Source organism: Anolis carolinensis, chromosome 5 (assembly GCF_035594765.1).
Source record: "Anolis carolinensis isolate JA03-04 chromosome 5, rAnoCar3.1.pri, whole genome shotgun sequence".
Taxonomy (NCBI): Eukaryota; Metazoa; Chordata; class Lepidosauria; order Squamata; family Dactyloidae; genus Anolis; species Anolis carolinensis.
In genome coordinates, this window is record NC_085845.1 from 39,161,608 (window position 1) to 39,181,751 (window position 20,144).

The window sequence follows — 20,144 nt, forward strand, 5'->3', positions numbered from 1 at the left end:
AGACCATACCACAATATGGGATAAATATGGGCAACTTTTATTGATGTTATTTATTTAACTTTCTTGTGACCTTTAAGTCAAATCTTGGTGTGGAATAAGCTGAGGCAATACCTACTCCTCAACTAACTTGGGCAAAACACCTGGGTCCCCTGTGTGCAATCAAACTGCTCAGTTTCCAGGGTGACCACTTAGGAAAGTGGCACGGAGAATTCTACCCCAAGTTTCGGGGATAATTCCCTCTTCTCCAAGGCCATTTCTGCAACTGCAAGTGAGGGTGTCCATTCCTGGCTTTCGTTAAAAAAGGTGCTTTAGGTGCACGAGATATGAACCCATCCCTGTTTCCCACCACAGATTAGGGACACGCATCTGCTTTGCCCCTATCCCCCACCAAGCCTGCCAAAATAGTGCTGATATGCCCTTGCAGGTCAACCAGAAATTGCTGGTTCCCTGAGTCCAAGACATGGATACCATCAGCCTGGAAGAAATTTGGAAGACCTTTGTTTAACGGCTTGGAATTCAATCTCTTGACTCTCTTTCTGGCCTTTTGGAGAATTGCCAACCAAACAATGTGGGTACGAGACCACACCTCCTTTGTGCATATCAGCCACTGCTTGCAGGAATAGTGCTCTGTGTTTAAGCAGGCCCAAATCCTTGCCACTGAAGTGGATCACCAATACGTCGGGAGGGGGGGGGGGGTCATCTCCCTGCACTAAGCAACAGTGAGCATAGCTCATCTCAATGGAAACATCTTCACACCATCCAATCAATACTTGCACTCTGTCTTTTAGCAAGCCCAACTCATTGCCACCAAGGTAGATCACAAATACATTGAGAGGAAGTCCTCTCCCTACACTAAACAACAGAGGGCATAGCCTGTCCCAGTGGAGGCCTCTTTGCTTAATCCAATCAACATTAGCCATTGAAGCTAACCTTAAGTGCTGGCCAAATAAATTCTTATGGGCCTGTCACTCTTTACCGACAAGGAAGTCTATAGTGCAATTTGCAAAGCCCTGAGCCTTTAAACCAAAGGGCAAGCGTGGACACTTTAGCTTGGATGGTCTGTGGGGCTAAACATTTCCTCTTCACAAAAATGCAAAACATAGAACATATTTCAGGGTAACTGGCAGTATATTACTCATCCTGTAATTGTGTTTGAATCTGGTGAAGTACCATAATATAGGACTTCCTGGAACTTGATGCCAAGGCCAACCTGATACCCCTGACTAACTCTCCAGTCCAGTTTCCCATAGTTGGCCTGACATGGGTTCCTGCTGAATATTGGTATTGGATGCCAGTTGCCTGAAGCGCTCCATCTGCATGTAGGACAGAGCATCAGCTAAGGCGTTATCAGTACCTGCTATGTGAAAGGCTGGAAATCATATATTATGCTTCAGGCAGTGGAGTGTGAAAATTACGGACTGTCTTCATAACTCTTATGAATTTGGATGCCAAGGATATAATAACTTTTACTGAGGCCATGTTATAACACCAGGAATTCACAGTGAAGTTTGTGATGCCCATACCATCACTGCTACCAGACCCTAGCCAAACTGGGGAAAAGAGGGGCAGGCGGGTGGGCAAATAGGCCCGCACCTACCCCTCTCCTCTATACTCGCCTGCCAAAGTGTCCTGGATCACTGCTGCCTCCTTTAGTGATCCAAACTGAATGAGCTCTGGGGCAGGACTGCCAGGTTGAGCTAGTCTCACCCCACAGAATAGTCCTGGGAGGGACTAATTTACACAGTGATCTCTGTAATTTGGGGTCATCAAATTGCCCTTACCCTCCCTGCAAGTGGAAATAACTGGTGGAAACAACTACTCTGTAACTTTTTACCTGTTCTTGACTTAACATTTCTTCACATTTAACATGCCTGTATGCATATATACAAAAGATATAAGAAGAATTTCTTGACATAGTATAAATTCCTGCCTACTACTGGGCTTTCTAGTTTGTCGTTTTTTTCAAAATTTAGTGCTTTTGTTTTAGCTCTCATCATAAACTAGCTCAAGCATTTGTACCAAACCTTTAGGCCTTTCACTCAAGGAGATTTTTTCTTGTTTGAAAAATTGTGTGCCTACCACCTAGATTCCCAGGGCCCTTCCACATAGCCATATAACCCAGAATATCAAGGCAGATAATGCACAATATCTGCTTTGAATTGGGTTATCTGAGTCCACACTGCCATATAATCCAGTTCAAAGCAGATAATGTGGGATTTTATACAGCTGTGTGGAAGGAGTCCCAATTATTCAATGGGAAGACAGAGGCCAACTCCAACACACATTTTTCTCATAGAAGATAAATAGAAAGGTGTATGCATAGATCACTTCAAAATAATGATTTGCACACCCACATTGAATAACGGGTCTAGAAATATATGATTGTGTTATAGAAACTGGGTCACATATTTAATGTATAAACCCTTAACCTGCAGTGGAGCCTCCTCTGGTACACACTCTGTAGTTGAGACAAGATATTTGCCATGGTCTTCCCAGAATAAGGTAAGATACCTGGGACCTACTACTAGTTAACTGTTGTTATGGTTAGCAATGACCAGTCTTGCTTCATGGGAAGTCAGTTCTCCCTCAATTCTCCTCACACCCTGACTTTTGAAAGGAGATGTAGCCAGGGTCAGCCACAGGGGCCATTCTCTTACTAGCATCTGAACTCCATACAACTTAAGCAGACAATCTAGAAATCAAACACACTGTGTCATTTCAGTGCCCAGCTTCTACCATTCCCCTTTTTTCTCCACTCCCTGCCAAGAACCCTACTTTGTCCCTTTGTTATTTAAAATGGCCTTGTGGCTGCATTCCTCATCCTTAAGAAAAGTATCAGTCCCTACCGTTGATAAATGTACATCATAATCTCTGAAGACTTATGGACAGCATAACAGGTCTTTGAGTGTGGGGCAAAGATACACAGTTTATGCGTTATTGAACCAAACAACTCTGTTGACTTTGTACCACACCTGGTCCAAATGTCTGTAGGCCTAGTCTCTCTTCCAGATCACCAATAATCAGCTGTTTTCACTTTGTCTCCCTGTGCCACACTCAATCTTTTGAAAAGATAATGAGTACCGTTAATAAAGGTACAGAGGGCATTTTTAAGGCTTGGAACATCTATCAGTACCAATGAGCATTAGAAAGTTGTTTCCCAGTGCTTTGGTCTTCCATTGTAGAAACATAGGAATACATTTCTCGTGTTTCCTGGCATTAATAATCTTCCAAAAAGTTCCAGGTCTTAAAAACAGTGTTCGCTGAAAAACAGTGGGCACAAAGAAGCTGTACAGTCAAAAGATAACTTGGCTCAAAAAGGCAACTTTTGCAAGCTCTGATTTCAGGTGATGCTTTTGTCATCAGCCTTCTCCCTTTTACAAGGTGACATTTTTTAAAACTAGGGAGAATGGTGCAGAGAACAAAAATAATTTAAAAAGCCTTCACGTTTCAGTAAGAATAAGTTTGCCCATAGCTATAAAATTATGAGGCAAACATTTGACTGTACATCTACAGCCCAAAATGAAGCCACTGAGATCAATTTTAGACTTATTCAGTGTCTTACGTAAAAAAAAAAAACTTTTATCAGTTTTTGCATGACAAATTAAAAAGTAATTTTCATAAAAAGAATGACTGAACAGTGATTGAACTTAACATGTTCATTCAAAGATTTTTTCCCCTTTGAGATATTATGTTAACATCCTAAAAGAGCAGTCTCTGCCTGTAATGCCCATGGGGAGTGTGTTCAGCCTTTCCACAATTGCCTTCCTGGAATAAATTCAAATGTAGATTTACAGTTGTATTTAAAACAAAAAAAAACAATATAATGCAAGGAAGCATATCTGTTCTTCAAGGAACATTGTTTACTTTTGGAAAATTTGAGCAGATGTATATGTATATGACCACATGTTTCAGTCCTTTAAAAAAGATTTACCTACTTTGCAATAGAAAATGTATGCTATTTTTAAAATTTTGCCAAAATATAAACATGAATTCAGCTTTTTATCAGAAGAGTACTAGATTTAGGAAATCATCACATTGAGGTTTTCAAGTCGGGGTATACTGGAGGCATCCATGGAGCAGTGAGGTAAATTTGGCAGGCAGCAGGGAAACCGCTCATCCCATACCCATATTGCCCCCACAGGGAACCACAGGGGAAACTATTGCTGTCTGGCCTCCCACTGCGCTTTCCTCAGCTTACCTAATGAGAACATGGGTAGCCACCTGTGTTCTCAGGCCTAGGATTCCTCCAGGACGGAGCCAGGACAGAGTTCTGCCGGAAGTAGCCCTGTGTGATGTTATGGACTCTATCGGGTTCCATCCTGGCTCCATCCTGGAAGCATCCTAGGGTGGAGCTCAAGCCTCATGTGATGATGATGGTTATTATTATTAATATTATGTTTATTTATGATGAGGTACTTAGTTTTCAATTGTGGTTTCAGGCTGAAGCCAGACTTGCAAATGAAATAGAAAAAAATGAATTGGCAGCTGCTTTTCTCAAAAAGTAACCTTCCAAACAGCGAATAGATTTTGTTTATTAAATCAACAGCTGGAGTCACTGATGGGTTCACCCTCTCCTTCAGAACTTCAGCTGCTTCTATGCCATAGGCCATTTTGAAGATGAGGCCCAAATCACTGGAAACAGAACTTATGTTCCTTCTGTTGCTAAAATATGTATATTTCCACACAGATCAATTATCTTATAGCAGTTATGAAGTCAAACCCTTTAAAAAGATTCCCTGGTACCAATCTAGAATCAGACATACAAATATCTTTGGTGTTTTACCATCCTGTGAGCAGGAGATTAAAAAAAAAAGAGCAGCTACATACCTATGTTTTCAGTGCTCTGACACAGCTTATTTTTTAGTGATAAGCCAGCTATTGGTCATTTTAATTAAAAGGGTTTGAGCTCAAGGATATCTGGAAATCACAGTCTTTAGGGGGGAAGGAGATACGGCTGAGATTTTGAGGGCACTCAAAGCTTATTTATATTTTACGATGGCCAATAGTACAAAAGGATGGTGATATAGGGGCTAAACTATAGCTATCTATCATTTAGACCAGGGGTCCTCAAACCTTTTAAGCCGAGGGCCGGTCCACAATCCTTCAGACTGTTGAGGGGCCGGATTATCATTTGAAAAAAAATACAAACAAATTCCGATGCACACTGCACATGTCTTATTTGTAGTGCAAAAACAACAACAAGAAGAAGAACAATGAAAGAACAATACAATATTTAAAAATAAAAACAATTTTAACCCAACATACATTTATCAGGATTTCGATGGGAAGTGTGGTCCTGCTTCTGGCCAATGAGATAGTCAAGTTAATTAAGATTGTTGTTGTTGTTGTTGTTGTTGTTGTTGTGTGCCTTCAAGTCATTTCAGACTTTGGGCGAGCCTAAGTCTAAAATGTATTTATTTATTTATTATTTATTTACTGCATTTATTTACTACATTTATATCACACCCTTCTCACCCCAAAGGGGACTCAGAGTGGCTTACAAATTATATGTACATACAATATATTATATTATTAGCATAGCACAATATTAGCATTATATATTACTATATTGAACTATACCACTATATTGTAATATTATTAGTAATATTATATGTAATATAGAATATAATATTATTATATGGTATTATTATTAGTGTTATATTGTACTACATTATAATATTATTATCAATATTATATGTATATACAATATATTATATTATAAAACTGAGGGCGGGGGCCAGGTAAATGACCTCGGAGGGCCGCATCCGGCCCCCGGGCCTTAGTTTGGGGACCCCTGATTTAGACCATTATCTGACTCAGATTATAAACTTTCAGTTTTTAAAGAAACAATTTGCTAGCCCTCACAGAAGCAAGAGCCATGGAGCAAAATAGTCAGTTTTCTTGTCCAACTGTTTAGTAAAAACAAGTATGTGCCTGCCTTTGGATGTATTTAGCCAACAAATGATGTTTCATGTCTACAGTCTATGACTGATATTTATTACTTGTCCTCTTCATTACAATTTCTATTTCAACAGTGACTAGTATTTAGGAATCCATGGAGGCATAGCAATATTAATCATTTTTATTTGATATCAGGGGTGGAGAGTCAAGTTTCAGGAAAAGCAAGGAGGAATTTTCTTGCCCAACTCTATGTAATTCTGATAGTGGTGGTGTTCATACTCCCTATTTTCCATCTCCTCTCTATTTCTTTGTAATCAACTTCTATTAAAGCCAAAAGTTGAAGTGGCACAATGGTGATGACAATAAGAAAACATTTCAAGTCGAGTCATCCTCAAGTCATAATAATGGCTTTTTAAAGAAGTAGATAAGAAGACTTTCTGCCAGACTTGTAACTTCCACCCACCAAATCGAGGGATGAATGGCTAGATAACAACTTCAGCATCTTAACAACATCATAAGGTAGGTCTACTATTGAGATATATATTATTGTGTTTGATGGCTCAGTAAAGACCCAATAGTCTCTCAAAACCAGAGTTGCTCCAAATAGTAAATTAATTGTAATCAGGATGATACAAAAGTCAAAAAAGCTACATGCAACACATTTATAAAAGAAATATATTAAATATGGATTTTGTTTCCAATGCATAATCACAGCAATCTAATGACTTGTCAGTAAAAATACATAACATCCGGGAAATTGTTTGTAAAGTTCAGTTTTAAAACATTATTTTTCAAGGACAATGATAAAAATACAAATATACTAAACAGTTCAAGACTCTGACAACACAAACAGATAAAGTTCTGCAATAATTTTACTCCAGTTAAACCAGCAAACCTTGTACTTATCTTACAAAAATAATACACACAACACAAAGTTCATGGCAATAAAAACCATGACTGTTTCATGATGGTCGTCGTCTCACTCGTTCAGTCGTTTTCGACTCTTCGTGACCTCATGGACCAGTCCACGCCAGAGCTCCCTGTCGGCCGTTGCCGCCCCAGTTCCTTCAAGGACGAGCCAGTCACTTCAAGGATACCGTCCGTCCATCTCGCCCTTGATCCACCTCTCTTCCTTTTTCCTTCCATTTTCCCCAGCATGATATAAATGTTTCATGATATAAATGTGTTATCACTTTTTCCCAGTACTACAAATGCAATCCAGTGCTCATTGCATAAAATTGTTATCCCTCTTCCACATACAGAATCTCAATTTCAAATTTTAATTTTAATGTACGCAGATGATGTCCAGCTCTGTCACTCCTTCCCACCTGTCACTAAGGAGGCTGCCCAGGTCCTGAACTGGTGCTTTGCTGCTGTGTTGGATTGGATGAGGGCAAACAAATTGAAACTTAATCCAGACAAGACGGAGGTCCTCCTGGTCAGTCGTAAGGCTGAACAGGGTATGGGGTTGCAACCTGTGTTGGATGGGGTCACACGCCCCCTGAAGACACAGGCTTGCAGTCTGGGGGTTCTTCTGGACTCATTGCTGAGCCTAAAACCCTAGGTCTTGGCGGTGGCCAGGGGAGCCTTCGCACAACTCAGACTTGTGTGCCAGCTGCACCCGTACCTTGGGAAGCCTGACTTGGCCATGGTGGTCCATGCTCTGGTTACATCCCTCCTGGATTACTGCAATGCTCTCTACATGGGGTTGTCTTTGAAGATGGCCCAGAAGCTCCAGTTAGTACAATGGGCAGCAGCCAGATTAATAACCAGGGTGGCATACAGGGAGCGTACCATCCCCCTGTTAAGTCAGCTCCACTGACTGTCGATATGCTACCGAGCCCAATTCAAAGTGCTGGTTTTGACCTATAAAGCCCTAAACGGTTCTGGCCCAAACTACTTGTCCAAATGTATCTCCTCCTATGAACCAACTAGGTTGTTGAGATCATCTGGAGAGGCCCTGCTCTCAGTCTCACCTGCCTCGCAGGCTCGTCTGGTTGGAACGAGGGCCTCCCCGGCTATGGAATGCTCTCCCCAGTATTATTCGACAAACCCTGACACTCCCAAGTTTTAGGAAAGCAGTCAAGACATAGCTGTGTACTCAATCATTTGAGGAATAAATATCTGAGATGATATGGCCGAATCAAGGCATATGCGAAAGGCGTCAGCGGATGAATCTACTCATGCATTTTAATATTTTTTATAACTTATGTTTTAATAAAGTTAATATAACTTTTAATGGATTTTGGTATTGTTATTGTTTTATTGAACTGCAGTTGTTATTGAATGTGTTTTTGGGGCAATGGAATTGCCGACTTTTGTAAGCTGCCCTGAGTCCTTACGGGTGAGAAGTGCAGGGTAGAAATGATGTAAATAAATAAATAAATATAAAGGTAGACCAACATCTAAGTCCTGTGTTATGCAAATACAGTCCAATAAATACGCTGACTTAAGTGTTAAAATCCAAGTGCGCTCTTGGTCCTTTGCTTTAACTTTATGGACATTTTTGGTCTCTTGTATTTATTTATTTGTATCTGTGCCAGAAGTAGAAGAGGCAGGTTATAGCTGAACCCTCCTGAAAGCACCAGACTGGGCGAGTCTGATCTGAAAATTGTATTCTGTCCTATTCTATTCTAAAGCATAAAAAAAGGAAATTGTTCCTTTGTTTCTAGTTTTTTGGAGTGGATTGAAAGCCAGTGTATTAACATGAACACCAATGCAATTTTATTTTCAATTGTACACCTACAATAATGGTTCTCCTAAAATCTCTTTGAAACAGTATTTATTTTGTATAAATTGGGGGATAGAGGGGAAGCCTCACTTAGAAGCATAGCATCCTTTCTGACATTTGGGAGAAAAAGCTTTTTATACAATTATTCCCCTATCTTCTCTAACAATCACAGTAATAATGGGAAAAGTATAAAAAAACAATCGTTTACACATCAGTTCACATCATTGCTCTGCTAATTTACTATATAAATATATTGGCTGCTACATTCATATATAGATGGTCTATCATGTGAGTCATTAATTGAATATCATATTCATAGATTTTAATTGTGCACTTTTATATTTAATTTTGTACTGTAGTTAATAATTTGTGCAGCCAAATTAACTGGAAGGCTTTGTCACTTAGACTGGAAAAGGAACTCCCTTGAGAAATTACTTCTTTAAGATAGATTTTCCTTAAGAGCATATTTTGATATGTTGGTGTTAACTATTGTTATTAGCTGTTTACCTCAATGTACCTCTTAGGCTTGCTCAAATTATTCGATTTCCCCGTTACTCGTTACTAATTCGTTACTTTTGTAACTTGTGAAGCAATATACGACTTTGATTGTCCACACGTCTGGATATCGCGGTTTCGAACCGTGACAGGCCCTTTTTCTTATGTCGTCGTTTTTTTTCGTTGGGAAAAAAAGGTTTTGCAAATCACCCAAACTTGTTTAAGTGCACTGGGGCAACCTAGCATGTTGTTTCCACCTTGTGGCCAATCAGAGAGCACGTTTAACCCAGGGGAGGGGCTGGTAGTACGTCCTGAATGAAAAGAGCGTGCACGGGCGCCTCGTGGCTCATTTCGGATCGGGATCTGCGGAGAGAGGGTGGGTTGGGAGTGAGATTCCGTAGGCAGGCAAGATTGCTGCGTCACAGTTTCCTTGGCTGAGCTAGAGCTACATATCAGAAGACCGGGAGAAAAGGTTGGGTGGGTGAGGTGGGGTGGTGTGGGGTGGGAAACTGTTGGGTGTTTCTGAATTTTTTTTTTCCAAAGGGCCTGTGGCCTTTTTTCCCCACAAGCTTGGCGTTTGCCATTTTCCCACCCGGCCTGCAATTTTTCTGCAGCGCCATTTTGCCTGTTGCGGGCGGGGTGGGCTTTCGTTTTGATTAGGATACTTTTCTTTTTTCAACGCTAGTAGCAAAGTCTGGCAAAAGGGTTATGGGAAAAAAGGGAGCCTGATTTTGCTTCCTTTAATTCTCAGCTGCTCAAGTAGGGCTTTTGGTCTGTGCCAGGGCCGCAGTGATTCAAAAGCAAAGTCTGGCAAAAGGGTTGCACATCCCATCGTCCTTTGTAGAACAACACCTCTTTTGGGAAAAAAGGGAGCCTGATTTTGCTTCCTTTCCTTCTCAGCTGCTCAAGTAGGGCTTTTGGTCTGTACCTGGGCCGCAGTGATTCAAAAGCAAAGTCTGGCAAAAGGGTTGCACATCCCATCGTCCTTTGTAGAACAACACCTGTTTTGGGAAAAAAGGGAGCTTGATTTTGCTTCCTTTCCTTCTCAGCTGCTCAAGTAGGGCTTTTGGTCTGTGCCAGGGCCGCAGTGATTCAAAAGCAAAGTTTGGCAAAAGGGTTGCACATCCCATCGTCCTTTGTAGAACAACACCTGTTTTGGGAAAAAAGGGAGCCTGATTTTGCTTCCTTTCCTTCTCAGCCGCTGAAGTAGGGCTTTTGGTCTGTGCCAGGGCCGCAAGTGATTCAAAAGCAAAGTCTGGCAAAAGGGTTGCACATCCCATCGTCCTTTGTAGAAGAACACCTGTTTTGAGAAAAAAGGGAGCCTGATTTTGCTTCCTTTCCTTCTCAGCTGCTCAAGTAGGGCTTTTGGTCTGTGCCAGGGCCGCAGTGATTCAAAAGCAAAGTCTGGCAAAAGGGTTGCACATCCCATCGTCCTTTGTAGAACAACACCTGTTTTGGGGAAAAAGGGAGACTGATTTTGCTTCCTTTCCTTCTCAGCTGCTCAAGTAGGGCTTTTGGTCTGTGCCAGGGCCGCAGTGATTCAAAAGCAAAGTCTGGCAAAAGGGTTTCACATCCCATCGTCCTTTGTAGAACAACACTTCTTTTGGGAAAAAAGGGAGCCTGATTTTGCTTCCTTTCCTTCTCAGCCGCTGAAGTAGGGCTTTTGGTCTGTGCCAGGGCCGCAGTGATTCAAAAGCAAAGTCTGGCAAAAGGGTTGCACATCCCATCGTCCTTTGTAGAACAACACCTGTTTTGGGGAAAAAGGGAGACTGATTTTGCTTCCTTTCCTTCTCAGCTGCTCAAGTAGGGCTTTTGGTCTGTGCCAGGGCCGCAGTGATTCAAAAGCAAAGTCTGGCAAAAGGGTTTCACATCCCATCGTCCTTTGTAGAACAACACCTCTTTTGGGAAAAAAGGGAGCCTGATTTTGCTTCCTTTCCTTCTCAGCTGCTCAAGTAGGGCTTTTGGTCTGTGCCAGGGCCGCAGTGATTCAAAAGCAAAGTCTGGCAAAAGGGTTGCACATCCCATCGTCCTTTGTAGAACAACACCTCTTTTGGGGAAAAAGGGAGCCTGATTTTGCTTCCTTTCCTTCTCAGCTGCTCAAGTAGGGCTTTTGGTCTGTGCCAGGGCCGCAGTGATTCAAAAGCAAAGTCTGGCAAAAGAGTTTCACATCCCATCGTCCTTTGTAGAACAACACCTGTTTTGGGGAAAAAGGGAGCCTGATTTTGCTTCCTTTCCTTCTCAGCTGCTCAAGTAGGGCTTTTGGTCTGTGCCAGGGCCGCAGTGATTCAAAAGCAAAGTCTGGCAAAAGGGTTGCACATCCCATCGTCCTTTGTAGAACAACACCTGTTTTGGGGAAAAAGGGAGCCTGATTTTGCTTCCTTTCCTTCTCAGCTGCTCAAGTAGGGCTTTTGGTCTGTGCCAGGGCCGCAGTGATTCAAAAGCAAAGTCTGGCAAAAGGGTTTCACATCCCATCGTCCTTTGTAGAACAACACCTCTTTTGGGAAAAAAGGGAGCCTGATTTTGCTTCCTTTCCTTCTCAGCTGCTCAAGTAGGGCTTTTGGTCTGTGCCAGGGCCGCAGTGATTCAAAAGCAAAGTCTGGCAAAAGGGTTTCACATCCCATCGTCCTTTGTAGAACAACACCTCTTTTGGGAAAAAAGGGAGCCTGATTTTGCTTCCTTTCCTTCTCAGCTGCTCAAGTAGGGCTTTTGGTCTGTGCCAGGGCCGCAGTGATTCAAAAGCAAAGTCTGGCAAAAGGGTTTCACATCCCATCGTCCTTTGTAGAACAACACCTGTTTTGGGAAAAAAGGGAGACTGATCTTGCTTCCTTTCCTTCTCAGCTGCTCAAGTAGGGCTTTTGGTCTGTGCCAGGGCCGCAGTGATTCAAAAGCAAAGTCTGGCAAAAGGGTTGCACATCCCATCGTCCTTTGTAGAACAACACCTGTTTTGGGAAAAAAGGGAGATTGATTTTGCTTCCTTTCCTTCTCAGCTGCTCAAGTAGGGCTTTTGGTCTGTGCCAGGGCCGCAGTGATTCAAAAGCAAAGTCTGGCAAAAGAGTTTCACATCCCATCGTCCTTTGTAGAACAACACCTGTTTTGGGGAAAAAGGGAGCCTGATTTTGCTTCCTTTCCTTCTCAGCTGCTCAAGTAGGGCTTTTGGTCTGTGACAGGGCCGCAGTGATTCAAAAGCAATGTCTGGCAAAAGGGTTGCACATCCCATCGTCCTTTGTAGAACAACACCTGTTTTGGGAAAAAAGGGAGCCTGATTTTGCTTCCTTTCCTTCTCAGCTGCTCAAGTAGGGCTTTTGGTCTGTGCCAGGGCCGCAGTGATTCAAAAGCAAAGTCTGGCAAAAGGGTTTCACATCCCATCGTCCTTTGTAGAACAACACGTGTTTTGGGAAAAAAGGGAGACTGATTTTGCTTCCTTTCCTTCTCAGCTGCTCAAGTAGGGCTTTTGGTCTGTGCCAGGGCCGCAGTGATTCAAAAGCAAAGTTTGGCAAAAGGGTTGCACATCCCATCGTCCTTTGTAGAACAACACCTGTTTTGGGAAAAAAGGGAGCCTGATTTTGCTTCCTTTCCTTCTCAGCCGCTGAAGTATGGCTTTTGGTCTGTGCCAGGGCCGCAGTGATTCAAAAGCAATGTCTGGCAAAAGGGTTGCACATCCCATCGTCCTTTGTAGAACAACACCTGTTTTGGGAAAAAAGGGAGCCTGATTTTGCTTCCTTTCCTTCTCAGCTGCTCAAGTAGGGCTTTTGGTCTGTGCCAGGGCCGCAGTGATTCAAAAGCAAAGTCTGGCAAAAGGGTTTCACATCCCATCGTCCTTTGTAGAACAACACGTGTTTTGGGAAAAAAGGGAGACTGATTTTGCTTCCTTTCCTTCTCAGCTGCTCAAGTAGGGCTTTTGGTCTGTGCCAGGGCCGCAGTGATTCAAAAGCAAAGTTTGGCAAAAGGGTTGCACATCCCATCGTCCTTTGTAGAACAACACCTGTTTTGGGAAAAAAGGGAGCCTGATTTTGCTTCCTTTCCTTCTCAGCCGCTGAAGTATGGCTTTTGGTCTGTGCCAGGGCCGCAGTGATTCAAAAGCAAAGTCTGGCAAAAGGGTTGCACATGTTAAGACTTAACTTTATGCTTGCAGAGTCTCAGCGCCTTCCAGTAGCTTACATCTGCTCAGTACTTTCAGTCTGCTTCCATAGTAGACTCTTGAGCACATGCCCGGCCATTGTCAGTTTTTACTACTGTCTTTCCCCTAGTCTAGATGATATTACAGACTTACCACAGAACGTAGTATCTTGTCCAAGTAGTAGTAAGTTTAATTACATATAGACGTCACGACATCAAAAGGAAAAGGAATGGGGGAGGGAAAATACACTGAACATGGTTCCTTATATACAATACATACACATAGTAATCACTGATTGGTTACCAACTAATTAACCCAACCCAAACTCAGGATTGCATCATTGACAATCACCTAGAGTAGGCCCAAACACATTCCCCAAATGATTCCCAATAGAAGCCCATTAGCAGTGCATGACTCAGTAAAACCTAACACCCCTCCTCATGCACTGACTAAACCCAACATTTCTGAAAACTTTAGAAACTTTTCTTCACCTAAAGCTTTTGTCAACACATCTGCAAAATTTTCCTCACTTCTTACATAGTTCAAACACATCTCACCATTGCTAACTAATTCTCTTACATACGCATGTCTAACACCAATATATCTAGACCTAGCTTTCAGACTCTCCATTTTTGCCAAATCTATACACGTTTGTGAATCTACAAAAACTTGAACTTTATCTTCCAAACTAATACCAGCATCTTCAACTAACTTCTTGATCCACATCATTTCCTTACATGCTTCTGTCAAACTGGCAAACTCAGCTTCAGAAGTTGACAAACAAACAACCGCTTGTTTTCTAGACTTCCAACTCAAAAGACAATCTCCTAACTTAATCACAAAACCACTCACAGATTTGTGATTTTCTACATCAGCAAAACTGCTGTCACTATAGACCGACAAAACACTCTTATCAAAAGGTTTCACCTCAAAAACCTTATTGATCGATCCTTTCAAATACCTCAACACTCTCTTCAAACCATTCCAATCTGTGCAACTTGGACTTTGAACTCTTCTACTCAAAACTGATACAGCATAAGAAATATCAGGCCTAGTCAATCCAGCAATGTACTGGAGACTCCCTACGATAGACCTATATAACTCAGGAAACTTAAACTTCTCACCAGCAACTTGTTTTAAAAACTCCACTGCCATTGGTGTGGCTGCACACTTAGCATCAGACAAACCAGTCTTCTCCAACAACTTGCTTATTTTATCACACTGACTTAGCAAAATTCTGTGCTCAGTTCTGACTACACTTAAGCCCAAATATTTGCTGACATTTCCTAAATCTTTGATACGCAACTTTTTACTCAGACTTCTATGAACTTCGTCAACAACATCGTGATTCTGTGCTAACACAAGTACATCGTCAACAAACACAACTAACAACACCTGTTCATTACCAGAACCACGTATATAGAAACACGCATCTTGAGAGCTTCTTGTAAAACCCAAACCACACAACAAACCGTGCAAATGATGGCTCCAATTTCTCGCTGATTGCTTTAATCCATATAATGCTCTGTTCAATCTGTATATACCAGTAGGAGAATCATCCTCAAAACCAGGAATTCTTGACATAAACACTGTCTCATCCAAGTTTGCATTTAGATATGCAGTTTCGACATCGAAATGTCTTACCACTAACTGCTTGGCACAGGCCACAGACAAAACCAACCTGAGTGTCTCACACTTGACCGTAGGAGCAAACACTTCATCATAATCTTCAAATAACTTTTGTTGAAAACCCTTTGCAACAAGTCTAGCCTTATAAACAAAACTACCATCTTCCACTACCTTTCTACGAAAAACCCACCTACAGCCAATTACATTGCTGTCTTTTGGTGGCTCCACCACTGACATCACATTAAGTCTCTTTAACGAATTAAACTCCTTCTTCATTGCCATTTTCCACAACTCTTGCTCACTTGGAGACCTTTCCAAAACTTCAGCATAACTTAGAGGTTCAGTCCACTGTCCTGATACCTGACCAACCTGAAATCTTTTAGGCGGTACTCCCTTATTCTTTCTTTCACTTCGCCTAACCACTGGTACAATTTTCTCTGTTTTTACAACCTTCCTTTTATTTAAAGACTCGTCTTCTTCACTGGAAGAACTTTCACCCTTTTCATATCTTTTCCTCTTACTAATCTGTTCAGAAACATCACTGCCACCTTCCAATGAATCTTCTGCATCTATCAACTCTCTTTTCACATTCTCCATGTTTGTGGTTAACTGATGCCCCATGGGCAAAAACACTTCTTCATTCGCATGAATCCTATCCCATCCTGAGTGCACATCAAATTTCACACTCCTTGAAACAACCACTCTTTTGTCAGGACCCAAAAAACGGTACCCTTTAGTAAAAGCTTCATACCCTAAAAACCTCATTTTTCTCCAAATTTGGCTCCTCTTAGCACGCTGCTGCACTGGCACAAGCACATGTGCAAAACTACCAAACACACGAAGAAATTTTAAATCCGGCTTCTTCCCAAAAAACAGACTGTATGGGGTATCATTAATACTGGAAGACCACACACGATTCAGAACATAACTAGCTGTATTAATGGCCTCCGCCCAAAAACCACTACTCATCTGAGCATCTTCAAGCATCCGCTTCATCATCCCCTCCAAGAGTCCTAACCACCTCTCTGCAACTCCATTTTCTGCTGAACTGTGCGGATTACTCCTTTGATGAATCATACCACGATCCTTGAACAACTTATCCATTTTTTCATTAACAAACTCAGTTCCCCTGTCAGTTTGCACCTTCATCACACGCTTACCTGGGAACTGCCGTTCAACCAGATTAAGCCACTGTTTAAACTTTTCAAAAACTTCATGTTTTCCTTTTAACACATAAACAAAATTGAACCGAGAAAAATCATCCACTATTATCAGGAAAAATCTAGCCCCTCCCAAGCTCAAAGGCATTGGGCCTGCAACATCACAATGAACTAACTGAAGAATGTCACTAGTCCTTCTTAAACTTTTTCTAGTCACAGAATATCTCTTCAATTTTGTTCTATTACAAATGTTACAATCAAGAAAATTATCACAGTTAGACAGCTTTAACCCACATGAAAGCACAGTGTTCTTTAGAGCTTTGTAACCCACATGTCCCATCGTCCTATGGAATGCATGTATACAATTCATATGCAGAGGAACATTTTTTAAACAATTTAAATCATTGTCAAAATCCCCATTAGTAAAAAATAAACCATTCTTTTCAACCAACTTTGTAGCAATTCCATTATCCTTGCACACAATTTGATTACTTTCATTTTTGAAAATCACATCAAAACCTTGTTTAAGTAACAGAGAAACACTTAACACATTGTGTTCTATCTCCTTTACAAACAAAACATCAGAAATTATTGTCTTTAAACTGTTCACAAACACATTGCCTTGCATTTGAACATTTAAAATTTTTCCATCAGCTAAACATACATAATTAATACTGGGTGAATGAGCATCTAACAAAACATTTTCTTTATTCACAATGTGAAAACAGCTCCCAGAATCCACAATGAAAATGAGACCATTCTGATTACTGTTCATCCTATCAATTAACATTAGTCTTTGCCTTGAAAAACCTTGACGCGAAGCATCCTTATCCTCTACAGCTGGTTTGACAAAAGTTTTTCTTCTCCCCTTATCTTTTACCGGACAGTTTTTGGCAAAATGCCCTGGACGCTTGCAAAAATAACAAGTTTTAATTGCAGCACAAGTGTTTGTACACTGTTGAGAAGAACTAGATCCAGAAAAGTCTTTCCTTTTCATCTCTTGGCAGCTTTGAAATTCCAAAAGTTTATTTACAATCAGATTAGGTGTAAGTTGATCATCTGGCAGCACACTTAACGAACCCACAAGCGTATCATAGCCTTTGTTTAAAGCAGAAAGTAACACCATAGCTTTATGCTCTTCAGAAAACTCTAGTTTTCTAGCAGATAAGTCATTAAATAAACACATCATGTTATCAATAAACAGTTTCACATCCTCCCCAACATTTAGCTTCATGCTGTAAAGCCTTCTACACAAGGTAACTTTTGCTCCAGCTGACGGTCTTTGTAGCAGCTCCTTTAAACCATTCCAGGTCTCCTCTGCAGTTTTAAAGTTTCTCACATGGCAGAGCATTCGATCACTCAAACTGAGAATAATAGTAGCTCTTGCTTTTTCATCCAACTCGACTTCTTCTTCCTTGGTTGGATCTGGTCTGGTCTGAACAGATTTCCATAATCCTTCTCTAATCAGTAGGCACTGCATCCGTTCAGCCCACAACAGGTAATTCTCCGAAGTCAGCTTTTGAAAAGAAAACAGAGCAGCTCCAGCCCCTCCTTGGCTTGGTAACGCCATCGTCAGATAAGGTTAGTAACAAAAAATAATAACAACCCTATCTAGACAAGATAATATATTTGCTTGTCTGAGCAGAATGTAATACCACTAGAAAAGGAAAAAAACAAATAGAAAAACTGACAAAACACAGACAATCTAGCCCAAAGAGATTCCACCTGGACTTGCAGCAGAGACCATAGTAGCAGAGACAGCTTTCTGGTTCTTCTGGTTTTTCTGGTTCTTCTGGGCCCATAACCTGTTAAGACTTAACTTTATGCTTGCAGAGTCTCAGCGCCTTCCAGTAGCTTACATCTGCTCAGTACTTTCAGTCTGCTTCCATAGTAGACTCTTGAGCACATGCCCGGCCATTGTCAGTTTTTACTACTGTCTTTCCCCTAGTCTAGATGATATTACAGACTTACCACAGAACGTAGTATCTTGTCCAAGTAGTAGTAAGTTTAATTACATATAGACGTCACGACATCAAAAGGAAAAGGAATGGGGGAGGGAAAATACACTGAACATGGTTCCTTATATACAATACATACACATAGTAATCACTGATTGGTTACCAACTAATTAACCCAACCCAAACTCAGGATTGCATCATTGACAATCACCTAGAGTAGGCCCAAACACATTCCCCAAATGATTCCCAATAGAAGCCCATTAGCAGTGCATGACTCAGTAAAACCTAACAACATCCCATCGTCCTTTGTAGAACAACACCTGTTTTGAGAAAAAAGGGAGCCTGATTTTGCTTCCTTTCCTTCTCAGCTGCTCAAGTAGGGCTTTTGGTCTGTGCCAGGGCCGCAGTGATTCAAAAGCAAAGTCTGGCAAAAGGGTTGCACATCCCATCGTCCTTTGTAGAACAACACCTGTTTTGGGAAAGAAGGGAGCCTGATTTTGCTTCATTTCCTTCTCAGCTGCTCAAGTAGGGCTTTTGGTCTGTGCCAGGGCCGCAGTGATTCAAAAGCAAAGTCTGGCAAAAGGGTTGCACATCCCATCGTCCTTTGTAGAACAACACCTGTTTTGGGGAAAAAGGGAGACTGATTTTGCTTCCTTTCCTTCTCAGCTGCTCAAGTAGGGCTTTTGGTCTGTGCCAGGGCCGCAGTGATTCAAAAGCAAAGTCTGGCAAAAGGGTTTCACATCCCATCGTCCTTTGTAGAACAACACCTCTTTTGGGAAAAAAGGGAGCCTGATTTTGCTTCCTTTCCTTCTCAGCTGCTCAAGTAGGGCTTTTGGTCTGTGCCAGGGCCGCAGTGATTCAAAAGCAAAGTCTGGCAAAAGGGTTGCACATCCCATCGTCCTTTGTAGAACAACACCTGTTTTGGGGAAAAAGGGAGCCTGATTTTGCTTCCTTTCCTTCTCAGCTGCTCAAGTAGGGCTTTTGGTCTGTGCCAGGGCCGCAGTGATTCAAAAGCAAAGTCTGGCAAAAGGGTTGCACATCCCATCGTCCTTTGTAGAACAACACCTGTTTTGGGAAAGAAGGGAGCCTGATTTTGCTTCATTTCCTTCTCAGCTGCTCAAGTAGGGCTTTTGGTCTGTGCCAGGGCCGCAGTGATTCAAAAGCAAAGTCTGGCAAAAGGGTTGCACATCCCATCGTCCTTTGTAGAACAACACCTGTTTTGGGGAAAAAGGGAGACTGATTTTGCTTCCTTTCCTTCTCAGCTGCTCAAGTAGGGCTTTTGGTCTGTGCCAGGGCCGCAGTGATTCAAAAGCAAAGTCTGGCAAAAGAGTTTCACATCCCATCGTCCTTTGTAGAACAACACCTGTTTTGGGGAAAAAGGGAGCCTGATTTTGCTTCCTTTCCTTCTCAGCTGCTCAAGTAGGGCTTTTGGTCTGTGCCAGGGCCGCAGTGATTCAAAAGCAAAGTCTGGCAAAAGGGTTGCACATCCCATCGTCCTTTGTAGAACAACACCTGTTTTGGGGAAAAAGGGAGCCTGATTTTGCTTCCTTTCCTTCTCAGCTGCTCAAGTAGGGCTTTTGGTCTGTGCCAGGGCCGCAGTGATTCAAAAGCAAAGTCTGGCAAAAGGGTTTCACATCCCATCGTCCTTTGTAGAACAACACCTCTTTTGGGAAAAAAGGGAGCCTGATTTTGCTTCCTTTCCTTCTCAGCTGCTCAAGTAGGGCTTTTGGTCTGTGCCAGGGCCGCAGTGATTCAAAAGCAAAGTCTGGCAAAAGGGTTTCACATCCCATCGTCCTTTGTAGAACAACACCTCTTTTGGGAAAAAAGGGAGCCTGATTTTGCTTCCTTTCCTTCTCAGCTGCTCAAGTAGGGCTTTTGGTCTGTGCCAGGGCCGCAGTGATTCAAAAGCAAAGTCTGGCAAAAGGGTTTCACATCCCATCGTCCTTTGTAGAACAACACCTGTTTTGGGAAAAAAGGGAGACTGATCTTGCTTCCTTTCCTTCTCAGCTGCTCAAGTAGGGCTTTTGGTCTGTGCCAGGGCCGCAGTGATTCAAAAGCAAAGTCTGGCAAAAGGGTTGCACATCCCATCGTCCTTTGTAGAACAACACCTGTTTTGGGAAAAAAGGGAGATTGATTTTGCTTCCTTTCCTTCT